This window comes from Zalophus californianus, chromosome X, assembly GCF_009762305.2.
Source record: "Zalophus californianus isolate mZalCal1 chromosome X, mZalCal1.pri.v2, whole genome shotgun sequence".
Lineage (NCBI taxonomy): Eukaryota > Metazoa > Chordata > Mammalia > Carnivora > Otariidae > Zalophus > Zalophus californianus.
Window position 1 is genome coordinate 75867025 of NC_045612.1, and position 15559 is coordinate 75882583.

Genomic DNA, 15559 nt, shown 5'->3' on the forward strand with positions numbered 1-15559 from the left:
TGCTGCTTCTTTATTGGTATATAGCAATGCAACAGATCTCTATATGTTCATTTTGTATCCTGTGACTTTATTGAATTCATTTATCAATTCTAGCAGTTTTTGGTGGAGTCTTTCAGATTTTCTATATATAGTAACATGTCATCTATGAATAGTGAAAGTTTTACTTCTTTGCTTATGTGGGTGCATTTTATTTCTTTTTGTTGTCTGACTGCTGAGGCTAGAACTTCCAGTACTATGTTAAATAAAAGTGGTGAGAGTGAATATTCCTGTCTTGTTTCTGACTGTAGAGGAAAAACTCTCAGTTTTTCCCCATTGAGGATGATATTAGCTGTGGGGTTTTCATATGTGGCCTTTATTATGTTGAGGTATGTTCCCTATAACCCGACTTTGTTGAGAGTTTTATCATGAATGAGTGTTGTACTTTGTCAATTACTTTTACTGCATCTATTGAGAGGAATTTTTTAAAAGAGTTTATTTATTTGAGAGAGACAGTGAGAGAGCATGAGTAGGGGGAGAGGCAGAGGGAGAATCAGACTCCAGCTGAGTGGGAAACCAGATGCAAGGCTCAATCCTGGGACTCTGGGATCATGAGCTGAGCCAAAGGCAGATGCTTAACTGACTGAGCCACCCAGGAGCCCCTATTGAGAGGATTACATGGTTCTTTTCCTTTCTTTTATTAATATGGTGTATCACACTGATTGATTTGTAAATATTGAAACTCCTCTGCAACCCAGGAATAAATTCCATTTGATCATGGTGAATAATTATTTATTTATTTATTTTGGATCATGGTGAATAATTTTTTAAATGTATTGTTCAATTCAGTTTGCTAGTATTTTATAGAGAATTTTTGCATCTATGTTCAGGGATATTGGCCTGTAATTCTCTTATTTTAGTGGTGTCTTTGGTTTTGGTATCAAGCTAATCCTGGCCTCTTAGGATGCACGTGGAAGTTTTCCTCCCTTTTCTAGTTTTTGGAATAGTTTGAAAAGAGTAGGTGTTCACTCTTCTTTAAATGTTTGGTAAAATTCGCCTATGAAGCCATCTGGTCCTGGACTCTTATTTGTTGAGAGATTTTTGATTACTGATTCAATTTCTTTACTGGTTATAGGTCTGCTCAAGTTTTCAAATAGAAAACTTCCTGTTTCAATTTTGTTTATGTTTCTAGGAATTTATCCATTTCTTCCAGATTGTCCAATTTGTTGGCATATAATTTTTCATAATATTCTTAGAGTAGTTTACATTTCTGTGATGTTGGTTTTATTTCTCCTCTTTCATTTGGGATTTTATTTACTTGGGTCCTTTGATAAGTCTGCCTAAAGGTTTATCAATTTTTTTTTCTTCAAAGAACCAGTTCTGGTTTCATTGATCTGTTGTATTGTTTTTTTTTTTAAGTTTCAATATCATTTATTTCTGCTTTAATCATTATTATTTCCTTCTTTCTGCTGTCTTTAGGCTTCATTTTTTGTTCTTTTTCTATCTCTTTTAGGTATAAGGCTAGGTTGTTTATTTGAGATTTTTCCTGTATCTTGAGGCAGGCCTGTATTGCTATATAATTCCCTCTTAGGACCACTTTTGCTGCATCCCAAAGGTTTTGGATGATCATGTTTTCATTTTCATTTGTTTCCATGTATTTTTTTTATTTCTTCTTTGAGTTCTTGATTGACCCACTCATTGTTTAGTAGCATGTTGTTTAACCTTCATGTATTTGTGGTCTTCCTAGATTTTTTCTTGTGATTGATTTCTAGTTTCATAGTGTTGTGGTCAGAAAAGGTGCATGGTATGACTTCAATCTTTTTGAATTGGTTGAGACCTGATTTGCTACCTATTATGTAATTTATTCTGGAGAATGTTCCATGTGCACTTGAAAAGAATGTATACTCTGCTGTTTTAGTATGCAATGTTCCAAATATATCTGTTAAGTCCATTTAGTCCAGCTGGACTCAAAGCCATTGTTTCCTTGTTTATTTTCTGTTTATGTGACCTGCCCATTGATGTAAGTGGGGGCTAAAGTCCCCTATTATTATTGTATTATAATCAATTAGTTCCTTTATCTTTTTTATCATTCTCTATGTTTGGGTGATCCCATATGTGTGCATACATATTTATGACTGATCTTCATGTTGGATTGTTCCCTTCATTATGATATAATGCCCTTCTTTTTTTTTTTAAGAGAGGGGGGAAGGAGCAGAGGGAGAAAGAGAATCTGAAGCAGGCTCCATACCTAATGCAGATCCTGATGTGGGGCTCAATCTCACGACCCTGAGATCATAACCTGAACCAAAAATCAAGAGTTGGACACTTAACTGAGCCACGCAGGAGCCCAGTATAATGTCCTCCTTTGTCTCTTGTTACAGTCTTTGTTTTTAAGTCTAGTTTTTCAAATATAGGTATTGTTACTCCAGCTTTTTTTTTTTGACATCCATTTGCATGAAAATATTTCTCTACCCACTCACTTTCAATTTCAGGAGTCTTTAGGTCTAAAATAAGTCTCTTGTAGGTAGCATATAGATGAGTTTTTTGTTTTAATCCATTCTGGCACCCTATGTCTTTTAATTGGAGTATTTAGTCCATTTACATTCAGAATGATTATTAATAGATATACATTTATTGCCATTTTATTACTTGTTTCATCATTGTTCCTGGGGATTTTCTCTGATCCTTTCTTGTATACTTTCAGTAATGGGGAGCTCTTTAACTGTAGAGCCATCCCATTCTCTTTTAGGACTTAGAACATCTCTTTATGTTATCAAATGCAGTCTTCTAAAGAGCTGAAATTTGCCTCTCTCCCACTGATGGTCACAATTCTTTCCTAGAGTCTACTACAATTAGGCCAATCTCTCTACCACATGACAATCTTTTAGCTTTTGAAGATAAAATCTGATTCCTACCTAAGTCTCTTGCCTCTTCCTGCAGGTTAATCCTGTATACTTTCACAAATAGTTGTGGTCATAGTCATAGCAATAATAGAATACTGAGAAAGTTGATACAGTAGGTATGGAAAGAAGTGTTCAGAGACCAGCTAATCCAACCCTCTCAATATTAATGTAATGGAACCAAGGCTCAGGAAGACTTCTGACCAGATCTAGTGAACTTAGTCCTCTGTTGCTTCCCTGTCCTGTTCTCTTTTTTCTGTTCCCCAATTCCACTAAACTGGAATTCAGCAAATGATCTATCAGTTATTTAACATAATAGTGTTCACTGACTCATAATTATGTTTGTGCTCCTACAGGATTTAAATCACATGAACAAAAACAGAAAATTTTAAGCCCACCTTCTCACAGATGCAGACACTAAGAACAAGAGAGGGAAGGGCAATAGACGAGATGGTTGAGTCAGCCCTAGAACTCCTGTCTTATGACTGCTGCCTACCCCAGCGCTCTTTTCTCTGCCTTCAGGTTCTCAAGTATGCCATCCCATAACTATGGACTCTGTCTTATTTTCCATACCTTATTTCTCCCTCCCTGAAAATGGAGAAGGATTTGCTGGTGGGCATTATATAATCTTCTTTGGCACAGTGTAGTGCTTCAATAAATGCAATTTGAATGAATAAATGGCTAAATGAATACTTGTTCATAGCCATATAATTTTGGAATATTTAAGCCAGAAAGTTCCTGAGAGATATCTGATCAATCCACTCATTTTTTTTGGTAGAAATAACTGAAGCTCCCAAATTGTGTTTTTTCACAGCTGGGAGTTGGAACAATAACTTCTGAATCCTGTTTTCTCCCTAACTTGCAATGTAATCTTGGGTGAGCATTTCTCCTTTCTGGGGCTCTTTCTTATCCATACAATGAAGGGATTGGATTCAATCTTCTAAGGGCCCTTCTAACTCAAATATCTTGTGATATTCATCACTATCATTATATACAATTAAGCTATTTTTCACTTTTATATTTCAAACTGCAGACCGGGTATAAAAATAATCAAACATGTAGGAAATCATCTCTATTTTTAACCCCTAAAAGTGTACCTGATATGAAAAGGGGTTTCTTTGAGGCATCTTGTGTCTAATAATAATACTTATAATAGTAAATGAAACAATGATAATAGCAACTGCAAGTAGCATCCCAGTCTTTTCTCTGATTTGTCACTGGAAATAAAGTCCCTACATAGGATCCACTTTTGGAAGGATGCATAGAAGGGCAGAAATATTGGAAAATTAGGATGAGGTCTGGGAAAATTTCAAACACATTATCTCCCTTTTGTCTTGAATGTGAAGGCTACATAACTTGCCAAACTTCCATTATACATGTATCCACTGTATGCCAGGCACTATTTCTGTAATACTGACATAGCAATGAACAAGATAGACAAAGTCCTTATCTTTGTGTTACTTACATTCCAGTGGGGGATAACTGACAATAAATAAGAAAGCAGATAAACAAAATAATATTTCATCATGACAAGTGCTATGAAGAAAATACAATTGATTGAAGTGATAAGGAGAGAGACTAGGGTTAGTATACCTCTTTAGATTGGATGAACTAGGCCTGTCTGGGAATGTGATCTTTGGGTTAAAACCTAATTGATGAGAAGGAACCAATCAAGTAAAAATCGGAGGTGCAGAGAGTCATACTAGGCAGAAGGAAGAGCAAGTGTAAAGGTCCTGAGATAGGAACAAGTTTGAAATGTTCAAGAAACACAGAGACAGTCTTCCAGCATAGGGACAGAATGCAATAAACAAAGAGAAAAGTGGCCTTATGTAATTCTTCTCATTATCAAATGGTAAAAATAATCATAATAGCAGGCCCTTACCACTGTAGAGCATCTTAGAATCCTCCAAGTATACTTTCTTAATCATTACTTTATATGATGTTAAGAGCAACTTTTTCAGGCATATAAAGTTATCCCCATTTCACGGACAAGGAAAGTGAGACCCAAAAATATGAAAGTGACATGCACTTGTTTGCACCATCAGGATTTATCAAAACATGGGAAATTTTTGTTTTGTTTGCTTTGTTTTGCCTTATAGCCTCATATTCTTTTTCACGATAGCCTGCTATATCCCTCCCGCCCCAGCTGCATGTAATGTTGCAACATTTTTTCCCTAACCCCAGGCAATTAAAAGGCAGGTGGGGCTGGGAGCTTGAACGGATCAGTAAGGCAAAAAGCATAGCCACGTATTTCTGCACTGGTTAAGTGGGCTTTTTGTGTATGTTAGGGCATTCAACCCATATTGATCTTGGTGGTCCTTATTGCTGCAGGTAGGACATGGGTCATCAAGACAGGTGAGAGAGGTTAGATGAAAATAAGACGTGGTTATGGATTCAGGCAGCAACCTGAGTGCTGTCCAGAGAAGGCAGTGTGCTTGGCAAAGAGTCTCTCTCTCAGAAGCATAAGATTTCAAATAACTTTAGAAACATAATTCATATTCTTTGCTCGAGAGATCACCAAACAGCCATCTACCCATCATCTTCCCTTAGCTGGTAAATGGAGATTTAAGCAATTTATTATTTTTTATTTCTGTATTTTATTTTATTTTTTATTATTTTATTGTAATTCCAGTGTAGTTAACATACAGTGTTATATTAGTTTCAGGTGTACAATATAGTGATTCAACAATTCCATATGTTATTCAGTGCTCATGAAGATAAGTGTACTCTTGTGGCACCTGGGTGGTTCATCGGTTAAGCATCAGACTCTTGGTTTTGGCTTGGGTCACGATCTCAGGGTCATGAGATTGAGTCCTGCATAGGGCTCTGTGTTTAGTGGGGAGTCTGCTTGAAAATTCTTTCCCTCTGTCCCTCTCCCCTCACTCAAATAAATAAATAAATAAATAAATAACTTTAAAAATGATAAGTGTACTCTTAATCCCTCTTACTATTTTACCCATCCCCCCACCCACCTCCACTCTGGCAACCATATGTTTGTTCTCTATTTAAGACTCTGTTTTTTGGGGGCGCCTGGGTGGCTCAGTTGGTTAAGCAACTGCCTTCGGCTCAGGTCATAATCCTGGAGTCCCAGGATCAAGTCCCACATCAGGCTCCCTGCTCGGCAGGGAGTCTGCTTCTCCCTCTGACCCTCCCCTCTCTCATGTGCTCTCTCTCTCTCATTCTTTCTCTCAAATAAATAAATAAATAAATAAAATCTTTAAAAAAAGACTCTGTTTTTTGGTTTGTCTCTTATTTTTCCTTTGTTCATTTTTTTTTTGTTTCTTAAATTCCACATATGAGTGAAATCATGTGGTATTTCTCTTTCTCTGGCTAATTTATTTCATTTAGCATTATACTCTCTACCTCCATCCATGTTATTGCAAAAGGCAAGATTTCACTCCTTTTTATAGCTGAATAATACTGATAAATGAAGTCAATAAGGTCACAGGCTACAAAATCAATTTACAGAAATCCACTGCATTTCTATACACTAATAATGAAAAAGCAGAAAGAGAAATTAAGAAAATAATCCCATTTACAATTGCACCAAAATAATAAAATACCCGGGAATAAACTTAAGGAAGGAGGTGAAAGACCTCTACTCTGAAAGTTATAAAACACTGATTAAAGGAATTGAAGAGGACACAAATGGAAAGACATTCCATGCTCATGGATTGATAGAACAAATATTGTTAAAATGTCCATAGTACCCAAAGCAATCTACATACTTAATGCAATCCCTATCAAAATACCAACATCATTTTTCACAGAACTACAACAAACAATCCTAAAATTTGTATGTTTTTGTAATTTAAACAGGCAATGTTTACCAAACTTATATTGGGAATAGTCTCCCTCCCTATCTCACATTGCTGATCATCTCTTTGTTTAGTGAAAATAACAGTCTATGCTTCCAGGAGGCCAAGGATTTTGGTACGAAGTCATTTCTCCTAGCTCCCCATATAAGCTCAGACAAGTCACTGAGCATTCTGAGTCTCAGTTTCCTTAGCAGTAAAGTAGGCATAATAATTTACGTCTTCCTTGCCTCATAGGATGACTGTGAGGCTCATGTATGTTTCTATATAGAAAAAAAATTTAATGATCCAGTATTATTATTGCTGTGCATTCAGACCATTGCTCAGCATCTGTCTGATTTGTGTACTCTCTTTCTCAGATGCTCAGCTCTCTGCCATGAGCATTTCAACTTTTTTAATTCAGAAATTCTTTTTTTTTCAGAAATTATTTTCTAAGTAACATTGGGAGATATTGATAATGGAGATGGCTCTGCCTTGGACTGAACTCAACTCTTTGCACCTGGGATCCAAATGAAGGACAGTAAAAGAAAGATTACTAGCAGACAAAGACAGTGATTAATTCCTTCTTTCCACTCCCACTTTACCTCAGGGAACTCGCCTTGCACTAGACATTTGCAACTCAAAGTTTGGTTCCTGAACTAGAAGGACCCACATTACCTGGGGCTTCATTGTAAAAGCAAAACCTCAGGTCCCACTACAAAGTTGCTGAATCAGAATCTGCATTTTAAAAAGATTCCCAGGTTACTGATATGCACATAAATTTTGAGAAGCACTGCAATATCTCTCAAGTTTAAATGTGGCATTTGTAGTTTTTAAATGCTTGTTCTAATTGGAATAAATGGGAATGCAATTAGCCTTGTAAATAGTTGTTATTCCACTGTTTTTTAAACTTAGCCACAAATAAGAATCAGCTGGCAAGCTTTAGCTACTGTTGATGTCTGAGTCCAAACTCCAAAGGGTTGGAGTTTTTGGCCTCTGGGTATTGAGGATTTTTTAAAAGCTCTTCAAGTAAATCTAGCATGCAGCAAAGTTTGAGAACCCACTGCAATGTTTGAGACCCACTGTCTGAAAGTGGTCCATATGAGTATGAAAAATACTTGTTTTAGTTAGAATAGTTAGAATGATTTCATTAGAATTAGGAAAAAACATTACAGAATCATTAAGAACCAAAAATGCATAGAGAAAATTCTGGATTTCAAGTAAAAGTGCCAGAAAGAGCACTTGTTAAATGCAAAATATTTAAAATCTTGAGGGCAAAAAGGGTCTTTCCTTTGTTACTTAGTTCACAACCATCCCCCACATGCATATTTGAAAGTTAGGAGTTAGTCCCTGGCCTAGAAAGGATAGTGTAAATTGAGCAGATTTTTTAAAAAGATTTATTTATTTATTTGACAGAGAGAGACACAGCAAGAGAGGGTACACAAGCAGGGGAAGTGGGGGAGCAGAGCAGGCAGCCTGATGCAGAACCCAATCCCAGGACCCTGGGATCATGATCTGAGCCAAAAGCAGATGCTTAATGACTGAGCCACCCAGGCACCCCAAGCAGAATTAATTACCTATGTGATTTACTGCTTGGGTCATTTTAATGGTCATAATAAAGCCATTCTACACCATTAGTTAAACTGGTACATGGAGGCTCCTCTTCTGTGGTGCATAATGAACCTTCTACCACCTTCCTTCAGTAGCCATGCCCACCCACACTGGAATCAGTGTGAGCTCATCCAGCAGCATGCTACATGTATGTCCATTTATCACTTACATTGGCTATTCTTTTTCATGCTGGCTCTACAATAGAGTCTTAGTTCTTGGAGGGCAGGGCCTGGGTGTTGCTCATTTTTATACTGCCGCTTCTCTGTATTCCCTCTATTCTTGGCACATGCCCTGTATGAGAAAAATGTTCAATGTTTATCAAACTATACTCAATTGAAATAGAAAGTAAACATAAAACATTCCATTGTGCTGAATTAGTCCCCAAGGACTTCTTGGGAGGAACTCAAGGTGGCAAAATCTGTTCTTTTTTTTTTTTTTAATTTGAAAAATACATTCTTGGGACACATGGGGGTTCTATTCACCAACCTGATGATAGTCTTTTTTTTCTTTTTCCTCCCCCCCCACCATTTTGGATCTCTTCTGATTTGTTTAGTGTATACTTTTCTGGGGTCGTTGTTACCCTTTTAGCATTTTGTTCTCTCATTCAACTATTCTCCTCTGGACAAAATGACAAGATGGAAAAAAAATCACCTAAAAAGAAAGAACAAGAGCCAGTACTGACTGCCAGGACCAAATCAATAGAGACATTAGTAAGATGTCAGAACTAGAGTTCAGAATGATGATTATAAAGATAATACCTGGGCTTGAAAAATGCATAGAAGATACTAGAGAATCCCTTTCTGGAGAAATAAAAGAACTAAATCTAATCAAGTTGAAATCAAAAAGGCTATTAATGAGGTGCAATAAAAAATGGGGGCTCTAACTGCTAGGGTAAATGAGGCAGAAGAGAGAATTAGTGATATAGAAGACCAAATGAAGGAGAATAAAGAAGTTGAGAAAAAGATAGAAAAACAACTACTGGATCACAAGGGGAGAATTCTAGAGTTAAGTGATACCATAAAGCAAAACAGCATTAGAATAATTGGGATTTGAGAAGAAGAAAAAGAGAGAGGGGCAGAAGGTATATTGGAGCAAATTATAGTAGAGAACTTCCCTAATTTGGGGAAGGAAATAGCCATTAAAATCCAGGAGACACAGAGAACCCCCCTCAATATCAATAAAAATAAGTCAACACCCCGACATCTAATAGTAAAACTTACGAGTCTCAGAGACAAAGAGAAAATCTTGAAAGCAGCTCAGGACAAGAGGTCTGTAACCTACAATGGTAGAAACATTAGATTGGCAGCAGAAAGACCAAAGAGAGCTGGCAGGCCAGAAAGGACTGGCATGGTATCTTCACAGCACTAAAGGAGAAAAATATGCAGCCAAGAATACTATATCCAGCTAAGCTATCATTGAAAATAGAAGGAAAGATAAAAAAACTTCCAAGACAAACAAAATTAAAAAAATTTGCAAACACCAAACCAGTCCTACAAGAAATACTGAAAGGGGTCCTATAAGCAAAGAAAGAGCCTAAAAGTAACATGGACCAGAAAGGGACAGAGATAATATACTGTAACAGTCACCTTACAGGCAATACAATGGCATTAAATTCATATCTTTCAATAGTTACCCTGAATGTAAATGGGATAAATGCCCTAATCAAAATACACAGGGCATCAGATTGGATAAAAAAAACAAGACCCTTTGATATGCTGTCTGCAAGAGACTCATTTTACACTCAAAGACACCTCCAGATTTAAAGTGAGGAGGTGGAAAACCCTTTACCATGCTAATGGCCATCAAAAGAAAGCTGGGGTAGCAATCCTTATTATCAGACAAATTAGATTTTAAAACAAAGACTATAATAAGAGATAAGGAAGGACACTGCATCATACTTAAAGGGTCTATCCAACAAGAAGATCTAACAATTTTAAATATCTATTCCCCTAACATGGGAGCAGCCAATTATATAAGCCAATTAATAACAAAAGCAAAGAAACACATTGACAATAATACAATTATAGTAGGGGACGTTAACACCCCCCTTACTGAAAAGGACAGATCATCTAAGCAAAAGATCAACAAGGAAATAAAGGCATTAAATGATGCACTGGCCCAGATGGACTTCACAGATATATTCAGAATATTCCATCACATTCTTCTCTAGTGCACATGGAACCTTCTCTACAATAGATCTCATCCTGGGTCACAAATCAGGTCTCAACTGGTACCAAAAGATTGGGATCATTCCCTGCATATTTTCGGACCACAGTGCTTTGAAACTAGAACTCAATCACAAGGGGAAAGTCAGAAAGCACTCACATACATGGAGGCTAAAGAGCATCCTACTAAACAATGAATGGGTCAACCAGGAAATCAAAGAAGAGTTTTAAAAAATAATGGAAAGAAATGAAAATGAAAACACAAGTGTTCAAAATCTTTGGGATGCAGTAAAAGCATCCTAAGAGGAAAGTATATAGCAATACAAGCCTTTCTCAAGAAACAAGAAAAGTTTCAAATACACAACCTAACCCTACACCTAAAGGAGCTGGAGAAAGAACAGCAAATAAAGTCTAAACCCAGCAGGAGAAGAGAAATAATAAAGATCAGAGCAGAAATCAATGAAATAGAAACCAAAAGAACAGAAGAGATCAACGAAACTAGGAGCTGGTTCATTGAAAGAGTTAATAAGATTGATAAACCCCTGGCCAGACTTATCAAAAAAAATGTATATATATATAGATAGAAAGGACCAAAATCAACAAAATCATGAATGAAAGAGGAGAGATGACAACCAACACCAAAGAAATACAAGCAATTATAAGAACATATTATGAGAAACTATATGCCAGCAAATTAGAAAACCTGGAAGAAATGGAGGCATTCCTAGAGATGTATCAACTACCAATACTGAACCAGGAAGCAATAAAAACCTGAACAGACCCATAACCAGTAAGGAAATTGAAGCAGTCATCAAAAATCTCCCAACAAACAGGAGCCCAGAGCCAGATGGTTTCTCAGGGGAATTCTACCAAACATTTCAAGAAGAATTAATACCTATTCTTCTGAAACTGTTCCAAAAAATAGAAATGGAAGGAAAACTTACAAACTCATTTTATGAGGCCACCATTACCTTGATCCGAAAACCAGACAAAGACCTCATCAAAAAGGAGAATTACAGACCAATATCCCTGATGAACATGGATGCAAAAATTCTCACCAAAATACTAGCCAACAGAATCTAACAGTACATTAAAAGGATTATTCACCAAGACCGAATGGGATTTATTCCTGGGCTGCAAGTCCAGTTCAACATGCACAAATCAACTAGTGTGATACAATACATTAATAAAAGAAAGAACAAGAACCATATGATCCTCTCAATAGGTGCAGAAAAGCATTTGACAAATACAGCATCCTTTCTTGATTAAAACCCTTCACAGTGTAGGGATAGAGGGTACATACCTCAATATCATAAAAGCCATCTATGAAAATCCACAGCAAATATCATTCTCGATGGGGAAAAACTGAGAGCTTTTTCCTAAGATCAGTAACAGAGCAGGGATGTCCACTATCATCACTGTTATTCAACATAGTAGTAGAAGTCCTAGCCACAGCAATCAGACAACAGAAAGAAATAAAAGGCATACGAATTGGCAAAGAAGAAGTGAAACTCTCACTTTTTCCAGATGATATGATACTTTATGTGGAAAACCCAAAAGACTCCACTCCAAAACTGCTAGAACCCATACAGGAACTCAGTAAAGTGGCAGGATATAAAATTAATGCACAGAAATCAGTTGCATTTCTATACACTAACAATGTGACAGAAGAAAGAGAAATTAAGGAGTCGATCCCATTGACAACTGCACCCAAAACCATAAGATACCTAGGAATAAATCTAATCAATGAGGCAAAGAATCTGTACTCAGCAAACTATAGAATACTCATGAAAGAAATTGAGGAAGACACAAAGAAATGGAAAAAATTCCATGCTCCTGGATTGGAAGAACAAATATTGTGAAAATGTCTAGGCAACCTAGAGCAATCTACACATTTAAGGCAATCCTTATCAAAACACCATCAACTTTTTTCAAAGAAATGGAACAAATAATCCTAAAATTTGTATGGAACCAGAAAAGACTCTGCATAGCCAGAGGAATGTTGAAAAAGAAAAGGAAACCTGGTGGCATCACAATTCTGGACTTCAAGCTCTATTACAAAGCTGTCATCACCAAGACAGTATGGTATTGGCACAAAAACAGACACCTAGATCAATGGAACAGAATAGAGAGCCCAGAGATGGACCTTCAACTCCATGGTCAACTAATTGTCGACAAAGCAGGAAAGAATGTCCAATGGAAAAAAGACAGTCTCTTCAACAAATGGTGTTGGGAAAATTGGACAGCCTCATGCAGAAGAATGAAACTGGACCATTTCCTTACACCACACACCAAAAGTAGACTCAAAATGGTTGAAAGACCTAAATGTGAGACAGGAGTCCATCAACATCCTAAAGGAGAACACAGGCAGCAACCTTTTCGACCTCAGCTGCAGCAACTTCTTCCTAGACACATCGCCAAAGGCAAGGGAAGCAAGGGCAAAAATGAACTACTGGGACTTCATCAAGATAAAAAAGTTTTGCACAGCAAAAGAAACAGTCAACAAAACCAGAAGACAGTTGTCAGAATGGGAGAAGATATTTGCAAATGACATATCAGGGAAAAGGCTAGTATCCAAAATCTATAAGGAACTTATCAAACTCAACATCCAAAGAACAAACAATCAAATCAAGAAATGGGCAGAAGTCATGAACAGACATTTCTGCAAAGAATACGTCCAAATGACCAACAGACACATGAAAAAGTGCTCAACATCACTCCACATCAGGGAAATTCAAGTCAAAACCTCAATGAGATACCACCTCACACCAATCAGAATGGCTAAAATTGAGTCAGGAAATGACAGATTTTGGTGAGACTGCAGAGAAAGGGGAACCCTCCTACACTGTTGTTGGGAGTGCAAGCTGGTGCAGCCACTCTGGAAAACAGTATGGAGTTTCCTCAAAAAGCTGAAAATAGAGTTACCCTATTACCCAGCAATTGTACTGCTAGGTATTTACCCCAAAATACAAATGTTGTGATCCGAAGGGGCATATGCTCCCCAATGTTTATAACAGCAATGTCCACAATAGCCAAACTATGGAAAGAGCCTAGATGTCCATCAACAGATGAATGGATAAAGAAGATATGATATATATATATATATATATATATATATATATATATATGAATATTATGCAGCCATCAAAAAATGAAAGCTTGCCATTTGCAATGACATGGATCACACTAGAGGGTATAATGCTAAGCAAAATAAGTCAATCAGACAAAAAGAAGTGTCCTCAATGATATGAGGAATTTGAGAAACAAGACAGAGGATCATAGGGGAAGGGAGGGGAAAATGAAACAAGATGAAACCAGAGAGGGAAACAAACCATAAGAGACTCTTAATTTCAGGAAACAAACTGAGGATTGCTGGAGTAGAGGGGGGGTGGGAGGGATAGGGTGGCTGGGTGATAGACATTGGGGAGGGTATGTACTATGGTGAGCGATGTAAATTGTGTAAGACTGATGAATCACAGACCTGTACCCCTGAAATAAATAATACATTATATGTTAACTAAAAAAGTTTAAAAATAAAGATGGCCAGGAGCAAGATGGCGGAGGAGTAGGAGACCTGGATTTCGTCTGGTCTCGGGAATTCAGCTGGATAGGGATCAAACCATTCTGAACACCTATGAACTCAATAGGAGATCGAAGAAAAGAATAGCAACAACTCTCTGAACAGAAAAACGACCACTTTCTGGAAGGTAGGACATGTGGAGAAGTGAATCCGAGGCAATATTCGGGAGGATAGACAGCGGGGGAAGGGGTCTCCGTCGGACGCTTCTGGCAAGTGATAGAGCCGGAGCACAAAATCGGAACTTTTAGAAGTTGGCTCTGCTGAGGGACGTCACTCCGGTGGCTAAGCTGGGGGTGGAACCCTCGCAGGACAGTGTGGTCTAAGGACCCTTGGGGTCACAGAAAGACCGGTGGTGCCTGAGTGCGGCAGAGATCCAGGGTATCAGAGTGGGGAAGCCAGCTGCAGAGACGGAGCCAAGGCGTGGGTTCTCAGCTTGGGGTTGCCATAAACTGTCATTGGTGACAGTCGGGCCACTGCTCCTCCAACAGGGACCCAACAAGCGGCAGATCCGGGGAGACTCCCCTTCCTCCCCCAGAAGGAGCTGCGCAGGAACTCACCTTAGGGATCTGCTGGGTTTGGAGACTCCACACGGGGTTGGATGCCCGAGATAGAAACGCTCAGTCACAGGCCGGGTGAGCATGGAGTGCTGCCGGAGTTGGGGGAGACGGGAGTGACTGACTGCTTTTCTCTGGGGGCACACTGAAGAGTGGGGCCCCAAGTTCTCAGCTCCTCCTGGGCAGAGATTGGGAGGCTGCCATTTTCACTCTTGTCCTCCAAAGCTGTACGGAAAGCTTGCAGGCAACAAAAGCTCCCAAGAGCAAACCCGAGATGATTGCTTAGCCCGGCCCAGCAAGGGCGGGACAATTCCGCCTCCAGCAAAGACATTTGGGAACCACGGCAACAGGCCCCTCCCCCAGAAGATCAGCACGAACAGCCAGCCAAGACCAAGTTTACCAATCAATGAGAACAGGAGAACTCCAGTGCTAGGGGAATACTGCACATAGAATTCATGGCTTTTTTACCATGATTCATTAGTCTTTCAAAATTAATTTTTTTAACTATCTTTTTTTTTAATTTTTCTTTTTCCCTTTTTTAACCAACATCTTATCAATCCCTTTTTTAAAAAAAAAATTTTTCATTTTTAGAGTCATATTCTATCCATCATAGTAGTTACCCTTATTTTTGACATATATATATAAGTTGTTCTCTATTTAAAATTTTGAGACACAGTTTCTTCTAACAGATCAAAATACAACCTAAATCTCTAGTGTAAGGCTTTGTTCTACTCTCCTGCCCAATCACATTCTCTCCCATTTTTTTTTCTTTCTTTCTTTGTTTTTAATCCTCTTCTTTCTTTTTTCAAACACCTTCTTATCAATTCCTTCTTTAAATTCTTTTATAATTTTCATCTTTACAGTTATATTCCATCCCTTCATCGTATCAACACTTATTTTGTACATATTTAAGTCTTTCTTTCTTTAAAATTTTAGGAGGCACTTTTTACTAACAGACCAAAATACACCCAAAATCTAG